The sequence below is a fragment of the Amblyraja radiata genome, chromosome 23, assembly GCF_010909765.2.
Source record: "Amblyraja radiata isolate CabotCenter1 chromosome 23, sAmbRad1.1.pri, whole genome shotgun sequence".
In the NCBI taxonomy this organism is placed as follows: Eukaryota; Metazoa; Chordata; class Chondrichthyes; order Rajiformes; family Rajidae; genus Amblyraja; species Amblyraja radiata.
The window spans coordinates 31,604,451-31,626,184 of record NC_045978.1 but is presented as its reverse complement, the minus strand read 5'-3'; the positions used below and the strand labels follow the sequence as shown (position 1 = coordinate 31,626,184).

At 47.1% G+C, this 21,734-nt stretch overlaps 1 protein-coding gene across 1 annotated transcript in view; it reads right to left on the bottom strand.

Annotated features, from left to right (window-relative positions):
• The window catches only part of LOC116986432 (phospholipid transfer protein), a 60,252-nt gene extending 49,449 nt beyond the window's left edge, over positions 1-10,803 (bottom strand). The window contains exon 1 of the mRNA XM_033041970.1: positions 10,674-10,803. The gene's annotated coding sequence lies outside the window, so the exon portion shown is untranslated. The remainder of the gene's footprint in view (positions 1-10,673) is intronic.
• Between the last annotated feature and the right edge of the window lie 10,931 nt (positions 10,804-21,734).

Sequence of the window (21,734 nt, the reverse complement as noted above, 5' to 3'; positions counted from 1 at the left end):
GGGAAGAAAACGGACAACATTTCAGGTCAAAGACCCTTTGTCATTAGTTTGGCTGCTGGTTGGTTACCAGTTTATCATCATTTGTACAATTCCACTGTAATGGTGTACAGTTCTACCGACATTTAGATATAGGTTCACCTCTGTTGGGTAACATACCAACTGTTACTGACTTACTATTGCTGTTATGCAGTAACACTGAAATAGTGGGTAACTATTTCACTGAACAGAAATACTGTTTTGCCATCATTGGATGATTTTTATTGTTGCTAGGATACATACTTTCAACTGAGAAGAGATGGTTCAATGGCTCCTCAAAGTGAGGGCGACCCATGACTAGATCAAAGACCCATCGTTGCTGGGGATTGTGTTTGTTACTTTTGAGATGCAGTCTTACCATCTATGATCTTATATAAGATCACCCCATTGTAGGGTAGTTTCACCTTCCAGGGATACATTTCTACACTTGCTGAGCTGCAGAATACAGTTGTTCCCTCATTGGAAGTACAGTTTTAATGATACAGCTTATTTGTCAGTTTCAAAATTCTTCCAATCTTTGGGCTGACGGCTCGATTTGAAAATGTTTTAGAAACGTAGAAAAAGCAACAGAAGTAGGTAACCTGGCTCAACCATCCAGCATGCTCGTAGACTTCAGTACCCTGTTCCCTCTTTACCGCCAAATCCCCCGATCCCTTTAGACACCACTGCCTATTCTAGTTGAGGATTTCACACGTTCATCTGTATTAGCTGCACCCAGGGCCGGTGCTAGGAATTGCGGGGCCCAATTAGAAAACTGATGGCGGGGCCCCTACTCTAGAAAAGTAAAAATTTATGTATGTTTATATTTCGTGTAGTTTCGGGAATTTTAAGGCAAGCTGGTTGGTGATTGGATGCAACCCCCCTAGAGACAGCGTTTGATTGGCCACCAAATAAATTTGTCAAATCTGTAACAAAAATCGCTGGTCGGTGCGAACTCAGTGGACTATCTGGTTGTATCTCCAAACTAATCTGGTTGTATCTCCAAACTAATCTGGTTGTATCTCCAAACTGATCTGGTTGTATCAACCAGACTATCTGGTGGTATCTCCAAACTAAACAGTATAACATGCAGGTACATTAATTTAAAATTAAATTCAGTGATTATTTCACATGATTTCTCACTGTGTAAAGCTCAATATCTGACCAATTTCTGTTTAACACGTTTGGTCTGCCGTGAGCATTTTTCGTTGCATCTCCCCTTTTCCTAATCGGCCACAATTCAGATAATAGTCTACTTTCCTGTTTTTGCCACCAAAGTGGATAACCTCACATTTATCCACATTATACTGCATCTCCCATGCATTTGCCCACTCACCCAGCCTATCCAAGTCACCTTGCAGCCTCCTAGTTTAGAGGGGTTTAAACGGTTTAGAGATGTTTAGAGGGCTTCAGATGGGTTCAGGTGTGTTTACAATTGTTTAGAGGGGAATAGAGGGAAATAGGGGGGCTAGAGGGGGTTTAGACGTGTTCAGAGGGTCCCAGAGGGATTTAGAGACGTTATAAGCCCCGCGTGAGAAATTGTAATTCTCTGAAATTGAAGATAGACATAAAGCTGGAGTAACTCAGCAGGACAGGCAGCGCAGCGACTCTGGAGAGAAGACCCTTCTTCAGACCGCACTGAACTCGCGTCGATGAGAGTACTTGTGATTGTCTGAAGAAGGGTCTCGACCAGAAACACAACCCTCTCCCCAGAGCCGCTGCCCGTCCCGCTGAGCCACCTTCAACTTCAGAGCCAAACAAAAAACACAGAGTGCTGGAGGAACTCAGCGGGCCAGGCGAATGCCTCACCCGCAGGGTTTCTCCAGCATTTTTGTCTACTGCAAAACGTCAACGATTCCGGGAATGCTGAGGGGACAGGGTGATAGAGAGGGAGTGGGAGAGCTAGAGAGAGACAATATGGGGAGCGGGAGAGAGAGCGCGAGAGAAAGAGGGAGGGAGGGAGTGAGCAAAATACAGAGAGACACAACCAAAGATCCGCTATAAGATCTTTGGACACAACGTGGGTCGGTAGGTGAATGACTAACCTGCACACCAGGAAGAAGCCCCTTCTCGCGGTCCGGGGCCCTCACTCATGATGGTGAGTTAAATGAAATTCTCAACGTGTCATCGATCTACATTCCTCAGTAAATGTAATTGTGTTTTAAACAAGTATTAATGACGCCGCGTGAATTTTATTCAAAGGAACACGGCGTCATTAATACTTGTTCAAAACACTATAACATTTACTGAGGAATGCGGATAGATGCAGATTCATGACATTGCATAACAAGGTGTTAAGTACTTACCGTTAAGAAGTGCTAACAGCACTAGTTAACAAATCGTTTGTGTATGATGGCCGTGCAGCGGTTGTTATACATGTTCGTTTAAAAAAAATCCGGATGGCGAATTTAAAAAAATCTTTATTTAACAAAGAGAATTCGTATTTCCGTACGAAATACTGAACATTAGTGCGGGGCCCCGCTTAGGCGCGGGGCCCAATTGGGAGCAATCGGTCAAATCGGCTTAACGCCGGCCCTGGCTGCACCTCATCATGCACTAGTGGTGCAACGATTGCACCACAGCCTCACTGCTCCCGCAACTCAGGTTCAGTCCTGACCTCTAGTGTTGTCTGTGTGGAGTTAAGGGCCTGTCCCGCTTGGTCGTCATTTGCGCGTCACGCAGATGGCGCGTGAAGATTTTGTACATCACAAAATCTTGGGATGCTGCGCACAACCGCGAGTCACTGCCGATGTCACCACGCACCATGCGCGCATCACGTGCTCGTCACGACGCGCGTCATGCATCATGACGCGTAAATGATGTTGCGTAAATTACACGCAAATGACGGCCGCGTGGGACAGGCCCTTTAGCATATTCCCCTTGTGATCTTGTGGGCTTCCTCGGTGCTCTAGTTTTCTTCCACATCCCAAAGTATACAGAACATTAGGTTAAATAACTACCGTACATTGCCCCTCTCTTTCTTCAGCTTCAGTTTAGATTATTGTCACGCATGTCGAGGTAGAGTGAAAAGCTTTTGTTGCGTGCTAACCAGTCAGCAGAAAGACAATACATGATTACAATCGATCCGTTTACAGTGTACAGATACATGATAAGAGAATAATGTTGAGTGCAATGTAAAGCCAGCAAAGTCCGATCAAGGATAGTCCGAGGGTCACCAAAGAGGTAAATAGTAGTTCAGTTCTGCTTTTTGGTTGTGGTAGGATGATTCAGTTGTCTGATAAAAGCTGGGAAGAAACTGCTGTTATCAGCAACTGAATCATCCCACCACAACCAGAGAGCAATGCTGAACTGTTATCGATCTCTTGGTTCAATTGCAGTGGTGATGGCAGGTAAGCTGGTACAATGGTCCTCCTGCAGCATGTGGAAAGTTAGGGAAACTGCTCGTGTCCATGTTCCAGGGTACGTAGAGTGCAGGTATGTAGTTCCTTGAAAGTGGGGTCATGGGTGGATAGGGTGGTCAAGATGGTTTTCGGCACATTGGCCTTCATCAGTCAGAGTATTGAGTAGAGACGTTGGGAGAACATGTTGCTGTTGTACAAGACTTTGGTGTGGCCACTTTAGAGTATTGTGTTCAGTTTTGGTCACCTTGTTATAGGAAAGCTATTGTTAAGCTGGAAAGGGAGCTGAGAAGATTGACCAGGATGTTGCCAGGTCTTAAGGGCCTGAGCTATAGGGAGAGGTTGAGCAGGCTAGGACTTTATTCCTTGGAGTGCAGGAGGAGGAGGGGTGATCTTCTTAAGGTGTATAAGATCATGAAGAAATAGTTAGGGTAAATGCACAGTTTTTTACCCAGAATAGGCGAATCGAGAACCAGAACACATAGGTTTAAGGTGAGAGGAGAAAGATTTAATAGGAAACTGAGGGGTAACTTTCTTTATTCACAGGGTGCTAGGTCTATGGAACAAGCTGCCAGAAGAGGTAGGTGAGGTACTATCATGATGTTTAAAAGAACATTTGGACAGGTTCATGGCTAGGATAGGTTTAGAGGGATATGGGCCAACCACTGGCTGGTGGGACTAGTGTTGGTCGGTGTGGGCAAGTTGGGCCGAAGAGTCTGTTTCCAAGCTGTATGACTCAATGGCTCTATCTATGACTGTATGCATGGGTAAGTAGTACAATATGGGGTGGAGATGGGTGGGGAATTGACAGAAATACAGGGAGAATAAAATCGAATTAGTGAGGTATAGTTCTTTTAAGACTAAGAAATAGTCTCACATTAATGGGGTCTTATACCATTCTGCTGTTAGGCGCTTCCCCCCCCCTGGTGAATGCTATGTACTTACTTCTCTGTTTCTATCCCAAGTACAGGCCTCGTGGCTGTGAGTCTGGAATCGAGGGGTTAAAGGCTCCTGTACCCGATTGGCCCAGCTGCGTCAGGTGACGGGTGACTCATCTGAAGTATAAAGACCAGAGCTTCCCAGAATTCTCTCTCTTCGTCGTGGACTCTGACTGATGAGCAGTCTGTTGGTGGGGGCCGAGGCAGCCTGACCACATGGCATAGAACTTTGTGTATTTTCACCATTCCTTGTTAATAGATATTGAATTGGGACGGATAAGGGCTGACCTTAGAGTTTACATGTATTTTGGTTTCAGGGTTGTATCTCTTTGGGCAGGTTTTGGAATCTCCGGTTCGACGGCCCATGGTGTGGCTGGCTGGAGCATTGTTAAATTGTTTGTCGGTTTATCCATATCCCTGACTGGGTTGTTTATATCAGGTTTGAGTTTTGTGTTCCAGTGAATAATTAAAACTGTTTTTGAACCTGAACCTGGTTTTTGACTTGTGTTACGTGGCTCTGAAGTACTTGCATTCGGGAGTCGTAACAAAATGGGGGCTCGTCCTAAGTTTTGAGGACCCTAGACGTTTTTAGGGGGTATTTTTGGTAGGCTTCTGGACTGAGGAAGTCTGTGTGTTGTGAGGGAATTTTTTCTTCCCTGTTTGTGGTAGCATTAAGGCCCAAGTTTTAGCTGGTGGTTTGGTGCTACATTGGAAAATGGAATTTAAGGTGAAAGAATTTGTTGAGGCTCCTAGTCGGGAGTTGTTTGATAGATGTACGAAAGAGCATTTGATTTTGCTGGCTGAGAACTATGCCGTGACTATTGACAAGCATTCAAAGAAACACTCCATTAAATCGGAGTTGTGGGCTGCGTTGGTGGAGGCTGGGGTTTTGCCTGGTGGTGCAGACAGTCCCCCACCTTCTGTTCAGCCAGTTCAGAACATGGAGGCCATCATTAAACTGAAGGAGATGGAGCTTGAGTCACAGAGAATTGCCTCTTTGTTAAAAGAGAAAGAGCTCATGCATGTTCTTGAAATGAAACGGCTTGAGCTTGAGGAGGAAACCAAAAGGGCTGAATTTCAGCTGCGGGAAAAAGAAATAGATAATTCCCGGGTTTCTTCTAGGGAACGGGAGTTTGATATGAGCAAGAACATCCGCCTGGTTCCCCCATTTCGTGAGGAGGATGTGGACAAGTATTTCACAGTGTTTGAACGGGTGGCTTTGTCCTTGAAGTGGCCTAGGGACGTGTGGACCTTGCTATTGCAGTGTGTCTTTGTGGGTAAAGCACGGGAGGTGTACTCGTCTTTATCTGTTGAAAGCAGTCTGGACTATGAGTGTGTGAAGTCTACAGTATTAAGGGCTTATGAATTAGTTCCAGAGGCGTACCGGCAGAAGTTCCGGCGCTTTAGGAAGTTTGATAGTCAGACTTATGTGGAGTTTGCTAGGGAGAAGGAGGCACTTTTTGACAGGTGGTGCGCTTCTCAAGGAGTGAAGGATTTTGAGCTACTGCGGGCCTTGATAATTATGGAAGACTTTAAGAACTGTCTCCCTGAGAGGGTTACTACTTACCTTAATGAGCAGAAGGTGAATGAGGTGTCTAAGGCTGCGGTGTTGGCAGATGAGTATGTATTGACTCATAAATCTGATTTTGTTGGGCGATCCTATAGTTTTGGTGCACGGCCGGTTGATCGTGGTGGTGTCGCCGGTGGCAGTGTCAAAGCTGTTTCTGTGCCTGCAAGTGGCAGCACGTTGATACAGGGGGAGGTCCGAGCTGATAAGGTTGACGGAAATGTAAGGACTGATGAAGGTCCTGTGTGCTACTATTGTAGAAGGAGAGGGCACATGTTAAAGTCGTGTCCCGTTCTGAAGCAGAAAAATGCAAAGCCTGTGGCTTTGGTGGGTGCACAGAAGGCACCTGTCGTACCTGAGGTGCCTGAGTCTGATGAGTGTAGGAATTATTCTGCGTTCATCATGAATGGTTTTGTTTCTCTAGAGGATGGGGGTGACAGAGTTCCAGTATCCATCTTGTGAGATACTGGTGCTACTCAGTCCTTTATATTGGATGGTGTACTGCCGTTTTCTGGGGAATCATCGGTTGGGTCAAGTGTCCCAGTGGTAGGATTCGGGATGGATGACATGGTAGTGCCTTTGCATACCGTGCGTCTCGAGTCCGAGTTGGTTTCAGGCCGGGTAACTGTTGGGTTACGGCCGTGTTTTCCCGTTGGGGGAGTTTCTGTGATTTTGGGGAATGACTTAGCAGGAGGTAGAGTTTTAGTCACTCCTGAGGTGACGGCTGTTCCGATGGTGCAGAGTCCTGATAGATTGGCTATGCAGCATCCAAAGGTCTTCACAGCTTGTGCTGTCACGAGGGCTATGGCTAAGAGCCAGGCGAAGTTTGAGGATGTGGTGGACCTGAGTGAGAGCATTTTTGGGGATCAGGATGATAGATCCTGTGTTGTGAAGGGTGTTTCTCCATCTCAAGATGGGATAGTGTCTGGAAATGTGCCGGTGTCACTGTCACGTGACCGGCTGGTTGAGGAGCAAAAGAGTGATCCAGGTTTATCTGATCTGTGCGACTGTGCAGTGCCTGAGGGGGATATGGATTCCACAGCAAAGGGGTATTTTCTAAGGGATGGCTTACTGATGCGAAAGTGGTCTCCCTTGGATATATCTGGGCATGATGATTGGAGCGTGGTTGATCAGATTGTGATGCCTCGTCGGTATAGGGACGAGATACTCTGTTTGGCTCATGATGGTCCTCTGGGTGGACATTTGGGGGTCAATAAGACGTATGACCGCATCTTACGGAATTTTTTTTGGCCAGGGTTGAAAAAGGACGTGAAACAGCACTACAGGTGTTGTCACATTTGCCAGGTGGCAGGAAAGCCGAACCAATCGATTGTTCCTGCGCCTTTATATCCAATCCCTGTGGTCGGTGAGCCGTTTGAGCGGATTCTAGTTGATTGTGTGGGCCCTCTACCTCGGACAAGGGTGGGCAACAAGTTTTTATTAACAATTATGTGTGCGACTACCCGCTTTCCGGAGGTGGTCCCTTTGCGTAGAATTACTGCCCCTGCAATTGTTAAGTGTCTCACTAAGTTTTTTTCGTTGTTCGGTTTGCCCAAGGGTGTGCAGAGTGACCAAGGTACCAACTTCATGTCGAAGGTTTTTAGTCAGGTAATGAAGTTGTTAGATCTTAAGCATTGTTACTCCAGTGCGTATCATCCTGAGAGCCAGGGAGCTCTCGAGAGGTTTCACCAGACTTTGAGATCTATGTTGAGGACTTACTGCCTGGAGTTTGAAAAAGACTGGGATGAGGGGGTTCATCTAGTTATGTTTGCGGTGCGTGAGGTCGTGCAGGAGTCTTTAGGGTTCAGTCCTGCTGACCTGGGGTTCGCGCATACTGTACGTGGTCCGTTGAGGGTCCTGAAAGAGAAATGGTTGCAGGATACAAAACGTAGTATTTTAGACCACGTCTGTACTTTTAGCTCTAGACTGAGGAGGGCATGCGAACTGGCAATGGGTAATCTTGCCTCTGCTCAGTCTAGGATGAAGGACTGGTTCGACAGGAAGGAGCCTGTGGAGGTTGATGGGTCGGAGCTATGTCCTCCTAAGCCTGTTTTCGCTGCAGTGGTGCTGCCCCCTGACACGGGTGGTGATGTGGGGGAGGCACGGTTGTCTGTGGCAGTAACGCAGGGAAAGCTGAGTAACTCTGAGGCTTTGGAGACGCTTCCCTTGCGGTTGTCTCATTTGACTGGCATATCCGTGGCAAGGATGATGTATTGGCTGATGCATTGTCGCGCCAGTGATGTCTGTGTTACTGAATAGTTGCTGAAATTTGGTGGTGTTTTTTTTAGTTTATTTTCAGAAACTTATTCAGTATCTTTGGGTGGGGGTGTTAGGCGCTTCCCCCCCCCTGGTGAATGCTATGTACTTACTTCTCTGTTTCTATCCCAAGTACAGGCCTCGTGGCTGTGAGTCTGGAATCGAGGGGTTAAAGGCTCCTGTACCCGATTGGCCCAGCTGCGTCAGGTGACGGGTGACTCATCTGAAGTATAAAGACCAGAGCTTCCCAGAATTCTCTCTCTTCGTCGTGGACTCTGACTGATGAGCAGTCTGTTGGTGGGGGCCGAGGCAGCCTGACCACATGGCATAGAACTTTGTGTATTTTCACCATTCCTTGTTAATAGATATTGAATTGGGACGGATAAGGGCTGACCTTAGAGTTTACATGTATTTTGGTTTCAGGGTTGTATCTCTTTGGGCAGGTTTTGGAATCTCCGGTTCGACGGCCCATGGTGTGGCTGGCTGGAGCATTGTTAAATTGTTTGTCGGTTTATCCATATCCCTGACTGGGTTGTTTATATCAGGTTTGAGTTTTGTGTTCCAGTGAATAATTAAAACTGTTTTTGAACCTGAACCTGGTTTTTGACTTGTGTTACGTGGCTCTGAAGTACTTGCATTCGGGAGTCGTAACACTGTGGGACAGCTCTTTCATTTGTGGTGTGCAGTGTTATAGTTGCTGAGTTTTGATTTGATATTGTCAATTCATTCCTTTAGTTAGGTACTGTTCTACTTTTCTACCTTTCCTGGAGTCCATTTCTATATTTTTGGTGGTCCACTCCACGTTACTGAGACAATCTTCCACTTCAGCTTGGGATGACACCTCTGCAATGTTGAGTCAGTATCACCACGGCTGACGGTCACTTCTTCATTGATTCTTAAAACGCCTGTGTTAGAAATTTGGGAAATGGTGCTCAGCAGTGAGGGAGAGTGAAAGGTGGGTGAATCTGCTGGGATATCTGGATATGGTGAGCCTGCAGCATTGCCAGAGGATGAGAAGCTTAAGGGTTGCTGCCTGCCCTGAAATCTGTCAGCATTAAGCAGCTTAGATCCAGGCATGAACTGCTTGAAAACGAGGGTGGGGAAGAAAGCAGCAATTTTCTACCATCTCAGCAGGAACAAATCACCTCCCATTTAGTTTTATTTTAGTTTCAGAGATACAGCATGGAAACAGGCCCTTTGGCCCACCGAGTCCGCACCAACCAGCAATCCTCACACAACTATCCTACACTTATACCAAGCCAATTGACGTACAAACCTGTACATCTTTGGAATGTGGGTGGAAACCAAAGATCTCGGAGAAAACCCACGGGGTCACGGGGAGAACATACCAACTCTGTATAGACAGTACCCATAGTCGGGATCGAACCCGGGTCTCCGGCACTGCGACACCGTGACGCCCATTAGATTCTTATCCACACGTGCTACTCCATATTGAACTAATCAATCCCTTCATAAATAAGCATCAGAGAGAAACTATTTAATTTTGAACTACTTCCCTCTCTGCAGATAAATATTGAATGAAACTGAATCAAGTTTCAAAATCGATAGAGTGTATGCACAAACATTTTATTTCCAAGGCAGCTTTTTTCTACTTGTAAATTTCCAAAATAACTTTTGAGTGGTTCTCTGGTTCCCAGTCGAAATGGCATTATAACCAAATCAGCCCCCGTAATACAAGTAGTATTCACCAATTCATCATACACGTTATATCCAGGTGGCACTACGGAATCACGCTCATGTCCCCTTCATACTTTCAGTCCTGATGCAGGGTCTCGAGCTGAAACGTCGCTATTAGCCTCCACTGATGCTGTCTGACGCTCGAGTTCGCCCAGCAGCTTGTTCTTTGCTCCAGATCCCAGTATCTGCAGTCTCTTGTGTCTATGCAGGCTTTCTTCCTTTCTCCAACAATGTTTACAACCACTTAATCACACAATGTAAAATGGAAGCAGCAGGTAGGTTTTTGATAACACTATTATATTTATCCATGTTGCTGTCTGCAGGGTCATAAATCTTTGGCAAGTGGTGCCAATGCAGGAGGGCTGGAGGCACTGAGCTAAGAGCAGCCCTGGTCTGATCGAATGAATGAATGTGGTCAGGTGGCTAAACAGTCTCTTCCTGTTCCCAATTGTGAATCTGTCTCTGATTCAGAAGGCGTGAGGTCTGATCCCATCTCTTTGAGTGAAGAACCTCAAACTATCAGTCCAGTGCACCATCGACAGTATGCTGTGCCGTTGAAGGCGCAGTCATATGGTCAGGATGTCAAACTGAGACAGTCTGTTCTCTTTGGTGGGTAAAACATTTATTTATCAGAAGAGCAGGGAGGTTATTCTGGTGCCCTGTACACTATTTGCCCTTCATTCAGTATAAAAGAAAACAAAATCCGATCAATGGAACTGCTTGTGGGGGTAATCCATTTGTTGTACACCTGCTTCAAGTAATCCCAAAAGGGATGTAAATAATGCAACATAAATGCAAGACTTTCTTTTTAATCATCCACTTAAGAGAATTTGTCCTTACCTCTTCCTTCCTGCTTTCTTTAGCCGGTTATCTTGAACAGATGTGATCCCGGTACTGCTCTCCCACCAGGAAGTCTGTGGAATACTATTTGAAAGACATAAAGTGCACAAGCAGCCAGCTATTTCCTTACAACATCCACACTCTCGCTGCTTATCTAAGCTGAGCTGTGCTCAATATGAATTGTGATTAGTGCCCGGGAGTGAAGATTCTTGATGTTATTTAAAGCCACGAACCCAGCCCGGTTTTTACTAGTTGGCATATATACAGTTCTATATATGTATAATTGTAGCTCTCAGTAAGAGACTGGCCTTTAGATCTTCCTACATTGTCTATATCCTGTGCAAAGTTGACCTGAGGATACTCACTGCCAATGCACCCACTCAACATACTTCAGTTGTCTGCTTCCAATTTATTTAATGGTTCGTGATTGTGCTGTGTTTTAGGAATAATGACCAGAATCAGCTTTGAGCATATCTGGGATCTGGGCGTTGCTGCCTATCCCTACTTAGCCTAGAGAAGGTGATGGTGAGTTGTAGTCCTGAACCTCTGCAGTCCTTTTGGTGAAAGTACTTACTTCCACAGTACTGTTAGGGGGAGAGTTTCAGGATTTAGGTTAGGATACTCGGGTGGCGTCATCAAGAGTGGAAGCCTCGCCAGCAGCTGTCTGTCCTTTCACCCTTTTTGTTATTTTGAGTGTGTCTAAAAGTATGTTTTTAAAGGTTTCTTAGTCTTTTTTATGTGTGGGGGTGGGGGTGGAGGTGGGGGTGGGGGGGGGGGGGGAATAGGGGGAAACCGTTTCCCAGTCACTTACCTGAACGGAGATGCGTCTTTTCTCCGATTTGCATCTTTGCTCCCCCTCGCGGCCTACCAACTGGATTGGCACGGCCTCTCCTGCCGGAGACCGGCCAGAGCTTCAGCAGCGGCACAGCACTGAATTCCATCGCGGAGCGGGACGGTGCCTTGCCGGGGATCGCCTGTGTTGGAGCTCTGGAGTGTTGGGCCTGCTGATTAACACCATGGAGCTGTGGTTTGTGGAGCTTCTAGCCGCGGGCGGCGCTGACTTTAACATCGCGGAGTCCTGGGTTCTTCTGCCGAGGGTCGCCAGTGTTGAAGCTCCGCCCAGCTCGGCCTGTGGACTTGGAAGCCGTGGTCTCTGGTAAGAAGTGGCCGATTCGGAAACTCCAAGCCGCTGAGTGTGTTCTTCCATTCCGACGCCAGAGCTCCGATCATCCCGGCGGGAGGGCCTGAACATCGGGCCGCCGTAGTGGTGACTGCGGAGGGTTCAAAGGCCCTGAACACGGGTGAACAAAGAGGAAGATGACTGAACTTTATTGCCTTCCCTCACAGTGGGAAACGTTGATTCCACTGTGTGGAGATATTCATGTAAAAATTCTATCGTGTATTGTGTTCTTTTTATTCGTATGGCTTTATGGTAACTCAAATTTCACTGTACCAAGTGGTGCATGTGACAATGAATGTAAGTTGAACTTGATTTAAAGAACCCTTCAGGGTGAGCAGTTCCAAGACAAATGGTTTCCACTAAAACTGTTTATGAGAGAATAGAGCCTATTTCCCATCCCACTGCATTTCTCATCAAATCCTGTTTCGAGTAATATTTCATTTTTATACTCTTTTTTCCAAAGCAAATAACCCTGCACTCTGCATATTACAATCCAACTGCCATTTTTGACCACTTAATTTGCTTCAATACCACATTCTCCTTTTTCTATAGAGATGCTGTCTGACCCGTTGAGTTACTCCAGTACTTTGTATCTATCCCATCCACAGCATCCTGATTTGGAAACATACCATTGCTTCTTCAACACTCCTGGGTCTAACTCGTGCTGTGGGAGGATCTTCAGCAGGACTGCAGTGAATCAAGATGCCTGCTCACCATCACCTCAAGGAGAATAATGGATGGGCATTAAATGCTGGTCTTGTTGGTGATGCCCAGAGATCCCAGAACTGTTCATGGCCAGTCACATCAAATCATTCCCCTTCCACTCTTCAGTACAAATTGGGGCCTTCCCCTTCCAGGCTTCAGTACAGGCTGGACCCTATCCTGCACTCCAGTACAACTCTGGGCCCTATCCTGCACTTCAATACAGCCCCGGACCCAATCCTGCACTCCAGTACAACTCTGGGCTCTCCCCTCCCACATCAGTACAACTCTGGGCCCTTCTCCTCTCATGAGGTCCTGTACAACTCTGGGCCCCTCTTCTCTCATGCTCCAGTACTATTCAGGGCCCCTACCTTCCTAGAGGTACCACATTTTTAGTTTAGTTTATTATTATCACATGTACTGAGGTATAGTGTCAATTTTTTTTGTTGTGTGCTGCTATCCAGCCAAAGAAAAGTCTGTATACGATCGCAATCAAATGGTCCACAGAGTACAGATAAAAAATAAAGTAAAACATTTAGTGCAAGATAAAGTCCGATTGAAGATATTTCAAGGTTTCTAATGAGATAGACGGGAGGTCAGTGACCCACTCCAGTTGGTGAGAGGACGGTTCAGTTGACTTATAAAAGCTGGGAAGAAACAATCCCGGAATCTGCAGGTATGCATTTTCAAACTTCTGTACCTCTTGCCTGATGGGAGAGGGAGAAGAGGGAGTGACCGGGTTGACACTGGTCCTTGATGATGCTGGTAGCCTTGCCGAAGCAGTGAAATAAAGACGGGGTCAATGGAGGTTAGTTTGCATTCTGGTTTGGGCTATGTCCACAACTCTCTGTAATTTCTTGCAGTCTTGGATGGAGTTGTTCCCAATCCATGCAGTGATGCATCACAACAAATTGTTTTCTGCAGTGCATCTGTAGAAGTTGGTGAGGGTTGCTGTGGGCATGGTAAACTTGGGTTTTGGAATAGGTTTTGAGCCAGAGCCTGGTAACACTGAGATAAAAGGCACAAAAGAAACGACAAACTGTTTCTCACAAAAGAAGAAGCACAGACTTTAGTTTAGTAGCTCAAACAAATAGTGTTAAATGGACCCAGCTGAGCTATAGATATTTCAATCACTGCCATCTTTCGTCTGTCTATCCATAACTAAAGCTCTGATCTTGTTGTCTTCCGGTTTGCACGGTCATTCTATTTGCGCAAAAAGGTACGTGAATGCGCTACGATTTTTCGCCAGCTTACTCACCGTTCTCCTGTGCTGCGATTGCACCAAGTTTCGTTACGATCGGTGGTCTAATGTAAAAGTTTGCGAGGTTTAAAAATCTTAAAAACCGTACGTGCGCAGATCGATCTCCTCTCCTGCCGTTCAGCGCCGCGTGGATTGGTCTTTTCTCCTGTCACTCCGCGGGACGGTCCGTCCCGTTCCTGTGTCATCGCATCTTTACTAGGGCTGAGGATAGCCGGCGGAGGTTTCCAACCGGACACAATTTTCGGAGGGACCGGAAGCCCGGAGCGGCACGGGAGATGTCACCAAACGGAAAGCGGAGAATCTGATCCCGGCAGAGGAGAACGTCCAGCGACCGCTATGAGTCCCCATCGCAACGTCAGCTCCAGCCCCTTCCTCTCTGGTCCCCCTCACTGGCTACTGACCCCCTCCCCAGTGATATCCCCTTCTCCCCCACAATCTTGTCTATTCTCTGAGCTCTCTCCCCCCCGCCCACACAACCCGACCCCCAGCACTCCCCTCCCCCACAGGCCCCCAACAGGCCCTGCCTAAAGCCGTCCCACCCTCCTTGGCTGCAGGATGCTCCCGGCTGAAGCCGTCCCCGTTGCCCGGCTACCGAATAATCCTGCCGGCCCCCGCCTTAAGCAGTCCCCGACGCCAGCTGTAGGACGCTTCCCCTTCCCACCAGACCCCGCCTAAATCCGTCCCCCTCCCCCGGCTGCAGGACGCTCCCCGCCAGCCCCCGCCTGAAGCCGTCCCCGGCTGCTGAACACAAGAGACGCAACAAGAAAGAATGGACTGAATAAATCTCATCTTTAATGTTATTCACATTTTAAGCTTTAATAAATCCCTTTTCCACTTGCCATGCCAGTCAGCTGCACCTGCGCAGTAATATCTGCATGTTCTATGTCACAATGGGAACCCAATGGGCAGGAATGGCTGCGCCGCCAGAGAGCCGCAAAGAGTAAATGGGGAAGGGGGGTTTGAAGGGCGGGAAAGGCAAGGGGCAGAGTGGGGGGTGGGGTGAGGGAGGAGGGGGGTGAGGGGAGGAGGGGGATGAGGGGAGGAGGGGTGTGAGGGGAGGAGGGGGAAATCGGGCGTCACAATGGGAACCCGTCAGCCGCGCTTGCGCAGTTAAGGGCTATGGGTGAGTGGTGGAATATTGTATTGGAGGGACGGGTTGTGTTGGGGGAATGGGTGAGTGGTGGAATATTGCTTTGGGAAATGGGTTTCGTTCGGGGACCAGGCCTCCAGTGTGACTGGGACCCAACGGTTCCCACTTAGTCTAGTACTTCGTACCCACCAGTCACAGGAACAGCATAGTGCTGCCCAGAGTTGAAATGTCTTCAATGATTAAAGGCTTCCTGAGTGTGTGCGAGTCAGGAGTTTCACACTGAAGTATATAGAACATACAACAATAAAGGAATATGCCCTCCGACCCTAACTCGCTGGAGTTTAGAAAGATGAGGGGGACCTCATTGAAACTTACAGAATAGTGAAAGGCCTGGATAGAGTGGATATAGAGAGGGTGTTTCCACTAGTGGGAATAGCCTCAGAATTAAAGAACAATTCTATAGGAAGGAAATGAGGAGGAATTTATTTAGTCAAGTGTGTGGTGAATCTGTGGAATTCATTGCCACAGAAGGCAGAGGAGGCCAAGTCAATCGATTTTTTACAGCTAGAGATAGATAGATTCTTGATTAGTATGGGTGTCAGAGGCAATGGGGAGAAGGCAGGAGGGAGAGATTGATCAGACATGATTGAATTGAGTTGACTTGATGGGCGGATTGCCTAATTCTACTCCTATCGCTTATGAATTTATGAAAATGATGTTAAGCTAATCTCCTCTGAATGTGATCCAAATTCCACCATTCCCTACATACCCATGTGCCTATCTAAAAGCTTCTTAAAGTCTCATATTTGTATCTGCTATACCTGGCAGTGGTCAATTTCTTACTCCCCCCATTTCAGTAATTCTTGGAAATGTTTTGTTATTCTTGGAAATAGAGAAACAACATTAGAAGGAGCTCATCCAGGAATGTGAGTACGTCTCCCGCGGTTTCTGCAGCTGGCCTTTGCGATTAGCAAATCTTCCCTGTTCCAGATGCTCATGGTGAAAGTCCCAATCCAGAGGGTGGGTGAGAAAGAAAAACAAACAATGTCAAGTGAGTATAACATTCCCGTCAGAGTTCAGCGGGCTTCAGACCAATTCCAGCCAGATGCTGCCTGATCCACAGAGTTTCACCAGCGGGATATTTTGTTTTGCTCCTGATTCCAGTATCTGAAGTATTTTGTGTCAAAACTGAATCAGCGTCAATGGCCACTTTGTTTTGCACCTGGAAAGCAATTAGAAACTTGATTACATTTGAATATCTTTGCAACGACCCTGTTATTTCTCATTAGTTCTAAATATTAGATGAGTTTTAGTTGAAACAGACAATTATTTATTTTCTTCGTAATCTAATTCGATTCAGAGATGCATGGTATATATTTTCTAGTTACTGTCTGAAAGACAATTGGGAGTGTGCTGTATTCGCCAAGTCCCCAGACTGAGCCGGAGAGCCCGCTCCTTCATAGCGTCTCCTTCGGATGTCCAGCGGCCCAGAGCAGCCGGAGAATCTCGCTGGAGTTGGATGGGCAGCAAGGACCTGCATTTACCAGCGATTCGCCGGTGCGCAACCCCTACCTCCGAATTAGTTGCGTTTCCGCCGGTGGGTTGGTTGTGAGTTTCAGCTCGTAGTGAGCTCCACAGAGTGCAGGCGTCGGGCGGCACCGCCACTCGGTGGCATGCAGCCGCCACAACATGATCATTCATAAAATATTGCAGAGGCTGGATATCCGAAACATAAAAACAGGCAGCGTCAATAGGTTCACGTTGCATAGTGAAGACATATCGTCAGATTTGGTAATGGGAATCAAGGTCGTTTTTACGATGGATAAAACGAAAGGAATATCTTTCAGAATGAGCAAAACGCAAAGTGCTGGAGTATCGAAGGTACACAAAATTGCTGGGGAAACTCAGCGGGTGCAGCAGCATCTATGGAGCGAAGGAAATAGGAAATTGTGCAATATGGTGCATACTGCAGCGAGTCTTTTAACTTACACTTGAATACAATATATATGCTTTAAATTGGATTGGAGCGTTTTTGAAAGGGGGGAGGCTGTGCGAACACTAATCACTGGCTTTGGGGGTACCTGGTGAGGGAGTGGAGCAACCGAGTGGGGAGAGGGTGTGGAAGAAGGGGGTCCCCCCTCCAAGGGTAGGAACTTATTGAAATTTGATGTATTAAAATCATGTTTTAGTGCACTGTAGAAGCATGATTTCAATGTTTTTTGTATGAAGTATTTTTAAGAGGTAACTTTTTAAGGGGTAACTTTATCCACACAAAAGGTGATGGGTGTATGGAACAAGCTGCCAGAGGAGGTAGTTGAGGCAGGGACTATCCCAATATTTAAGAAAAAGTTAGACTGATACATGGATAGGACAGGTTTGGAGGTATGGACCAAAAGCAGGTGGCGTAGCTGGGACATGTTGGCGGGTGTGGGCAAGTTGCGCCGAAGGGCCTGTTTTCACACTGTATCACTCTATGACTACATTATACCTCCACCATGCATGATGCTTCAAAATCAAGTGATCGAGTTTTATTGCCATATACTCAAGCATAGAAACATAGAAAATAGGTGCAGGAATAGGCCATCGGCCCTTCGAGCCAGCACTGCCATTCAATATGATCATGGCTATTCATCTAAAATCAGTACCTCTTTCCTGTTTTTTCCCCATATCCTTTGATGTTGTTAGCCACAAGAACAAAATCTAACTCTCTCTTGAAAACATCCAGTGATTTGGCCTGCACTGCCTTCCGTGGCAGAGAATTCCACAGATTCACAACTCTCTACGTGAAGAAAGTTTGTCCTCATCTCAGTCCTAACTGCCCCCCCCCCCCCCTTTATTCTTAAACTGTGACCCATGGTTCTGAACGCCCCCAACATCGGGAACATTTTTCCTGCAGTTACAGTAAGTGAAAATCTAGCAGGCAAGCAGGATGCTTTCTCCAACCACCCCCATTTGAAGTCCACTATCTTCCACCGTTTCTACCCAGTGCTTGGTACTTACTTCCAGCAGCCACTGGTTGTCCTCCAGGATGCACTCTCTCTCTCCTCTCAACCCCCCTCTATCTCTCCCCTCCATCTCTCTTTCCCCTCTCTCTCTCCTCTCTCCCTCTCTCTCTCCCCCCTGTCTCCCCCCTCACTTTCTCCCCTTCCCTCTCTATTCTCTCTCCCCCTCTCTCTCTCCCCCCTCTCTCCGTCCCACCTCACCCTCCCCCCTCTCTCGTCCCCTCTCCTCTCTCTCCCCCTCCTTCCCTCTCTCTCCCCTAACTCTCTCTCCCCTCTCTTCCCCCCCTCTCTTTCTTCTCTCGCTCCCCCTCTTCTCTCCCTCCCCCTCTTCTCTCCCTCCTCTCTTCCCCTTGCTTCCCCCTCTCTCTTTCTCCCTCCCTCTCTATCTCTCCCTCTCCCTACACTCTCCCCTCTCTGTCTCTCCTCTCACCTCTTCCCCCTCTCTCTCCTCCTCTCTCCCCTCTCTTTCTCCTCTGTCTATCTCCTTTCTCTTTGCCCCCCCCATCTCTCTCTCTTTCCCCCTCTCTCCCTCTTCCCCCTCTCTTCCCCCTCTCCCATTCTCTCCTACCCTCCCTCTCTCTTCCCTCTTTCTTCCCTCTCTCTCTTCCCACCTCACTCTCCCCCCCCCCTCTCCCCTACCTCTTTCCCCCTCTCCCTCTTCTCTCTCTCCATTCACCCCCCCCCTCTCTCTCCCCCCTGTCTCCTTCCCCTCTCTCTCTCCACCTCCCTTTGAGAGTCTGTCCCTTCGGCACAGAGACTCTTGCGGCAGCGACGCTTCCGACGCCCCCAACGGCCCGGGACACTTGCACTGTCCGGAGTGCTCCATGGCCGAAGCTGCAGCGAGCGACTCGCTAGCCGCGCAAATACTCGTCAGCCCCGCAAACTCACCAGCCCTGGCTCTCCGCATCTGTATCCGCCCGCTGTTTCCATCCCTCCCGCAGCCCCAGCTCTCCAACACCCGCGGACCATGCAGTTTATCCGAGTTTTGACATTTTTGTTGATCACAGAATTTCTCACCACAGAGCGTGAGAAATTTCTGATCAGCATGAGGGCGTGAGAGTTTGCTTGATGGCGTGATTCCCACGCTCAAAGCGTGAGAGTTGGCAGCCCTGCTTATCTATTCCTTCCACAGATGCTGCCTAACCCGCTGAGTTTCTCCAGCACTTCGTGTTTTGCAGCATCTGTCTCTCGTGTCCCTCTCTTTTCTGGTGAGCCAGGGCTACCTTGAGGGCCAGTTATAGTAATCCATTGACGAGAGCTATGCAATGGGGACAGATAGCGAGTGAGAAGAGAGAAAGGCAAAAAGGCATTACATAGAAACATAGAAAATAGGTGCAGGAGTAGGCCATTTGACCCTTCAAGCCAGCACTGCCATTGAATATGATCATGGCTGATCATCCAAAATCAGTACCCCTAAGAGCCCTAAGAACAATGCAGGGCTGTAGAAAATCCCACGGTCAGATTCTGCCAATCCAGAGACGAAATGCCACAACAAATGCTTTGATTTATTTCTGGAACGTGAGCCTCACCGACAAAGCTAGAATTTATAATTTATCCCCAAGTTGCCTGTAAGTAAGTGGTGCTGGGTCACCTTGTTGCATTACTGCAGTCTTTTTGATGCAGTTACCCACCACTGCTTTTTGGGAATTGCAAAATTTAGACCGAATAATGATGAAGAACAGCTGAAATATTTCCGAAAGGACATTATAATAATAATAATAATAATATATTTTATTGTCATTGCACATAAGTGCAACGTGATTTGGTGTGCAGCTTCCATCCGATGTCATAACTTAAATAACTAATACAATTTAGATTTAGATACCCTGAGAACATGGTTTATAAAAAGAACATTAAAACAGTAAAACAGTCAAAACAGACTAAAGTGCAGATGTGTCTGTGCGTCGTGACCATCCGAGGGAGACAGTCCATGGGGGGTGGGGGGCACTCAGCAGGGCCGGTTCAGAGACGCTATAGCTCTGGGAATGAAGCTGTTCCTGATTCTGGAGGTTCGGGCGTAGAAGACCTTGTAACGTCTGCCGGAAGGAAGTAGTTCGAACAGTCCATTACAAGGTTGTGAGGAGTCTTTATGGATGCTGACGGCCTTCCTGAGGCACCGTGTGTGGTAGATGCCCTCCAAGGCTGGTAGCGGTGTCCCAATGATCTTCCGTGCTCTGTGGACGACGCGCTGAAGAGCTCTCCTCTCCGCCTCCATGCAGCTGAGATACCACACAGAGATGCCATACGTTAGTATGCTCTCTGTCGTGCAGCGGTAGAAGGTTGTCAACAGCTGTTGGGGCAGACCAGTCTTTTTCAATGTTCTCAGGAAGAACAGTCGTTGCTGTGCCTTTTTGACCAGCGCAGCGGTGTTGGTGGACCATGTGAGGTCCTCTGAGATGTGAGTGCCCAGAAACTTAAAGCTGGACACTCCCTCCACACTGTCCCCGTAGATGGAGATTGGTGCGTATTCCCCATCCTGTGACCTCCTGAAGTCGATAATCAGCTTCTTGGTCTTGGAGGTGTTTAGTGACAAGTTGTTCGCTCTATGTGGCTCGGGAAACCCACAGCTAGTGATATTAACAATGTACCTGTTTCCCCTGTGTTCCTTTGATGTTGCAGCTATTCTGGAGACTTAGTTACAAGTGGGACATGACTGGCAATTCAATGTTCTAGGGTTTCGAGGTTTCAGGTGTGACAGAGAAGGAGGTAAAATAGATGGGGGAGTTGCTTTACTAATCAGTGCAGCCACAGTGGCATTCAGAGTGGACATATCGGAGGATTGTCCATCAGGCAATATGGATACAGCCCAAAAATAAGACAGGTGCGATCACACTGATGGGATTGTTCTTTCGGCCTTCCAATAGCCAGCGGGAGATAGAGGTACAGATATATGGGCAGATTACAGAAAGAAGCAAAAGCAACAGGGTTGCCATAGTGGGTATCTTTAACTTGCCCAATATTGACTGGGACTTACATAGTGGAAAGGACTAAGACAGGACAGACTTTCTGAGGTGTATCCTAAGGGTTTCCTAAAATGGAATGTGGATAGTCCAACTCGAGGGACCCTACTGGACCTGGTATTTGTGAAACAAGCCAAGTAACTAGTGTGGGAAGGCGTTTTGAGGATAGTGATCACAACTGCATACATTGTACGTTTGTATTGAATAGGGATAGGTCTGGACTTTGGAGGAGGAAATAATTTGGAGATTACAAGATTATTAAGCAGGAACTAAGGAGAGTAAATTGGGAGCAGTTGATATTGGGATCAGCTGATGTCCACATCTGACTTTTAAAGGCCAGTTAAGCAAAATTCAGGACTGGCATATTCCACTAAGGAGGATGGATATGGATGGCAAGGTAAGGGATCATTAGATAACCAAATAAGTAAATTTGATCAAGAAGAGGAAGTGTATGTACGTTTTAAGAACATGAAAATTGACAAGACCTTTGTGAAATATAAAGCAAATGGGAAACAACTTAAGCGGGCAATTAGAAGGTTCAAACAAAGCCATGATATGTATTTGGCGAGTTGGATTAAAGAAAAGCACGAAGGTTTTTATATATACATTAAAAACAAGGGGGTAACCAGGGAGAACGTGGGGCCACTCAATACTAAAGGAGGGAATTTGTGTTTGGAGTCAGAGGATGTAGGCAAGATACTAAACAATGCATCTGTATCCACTAAGGAGAAGGACATAGAGGACAATGAGATCAGTGTGGAGAATTCTAATATGCAAGAAAAGTTTGAGATCAAGATGGAGATCATTGAGCATTATATCTCAATGAGCATTATAGTGGATAAATCCCCAGGGCGTGATGGGATCTA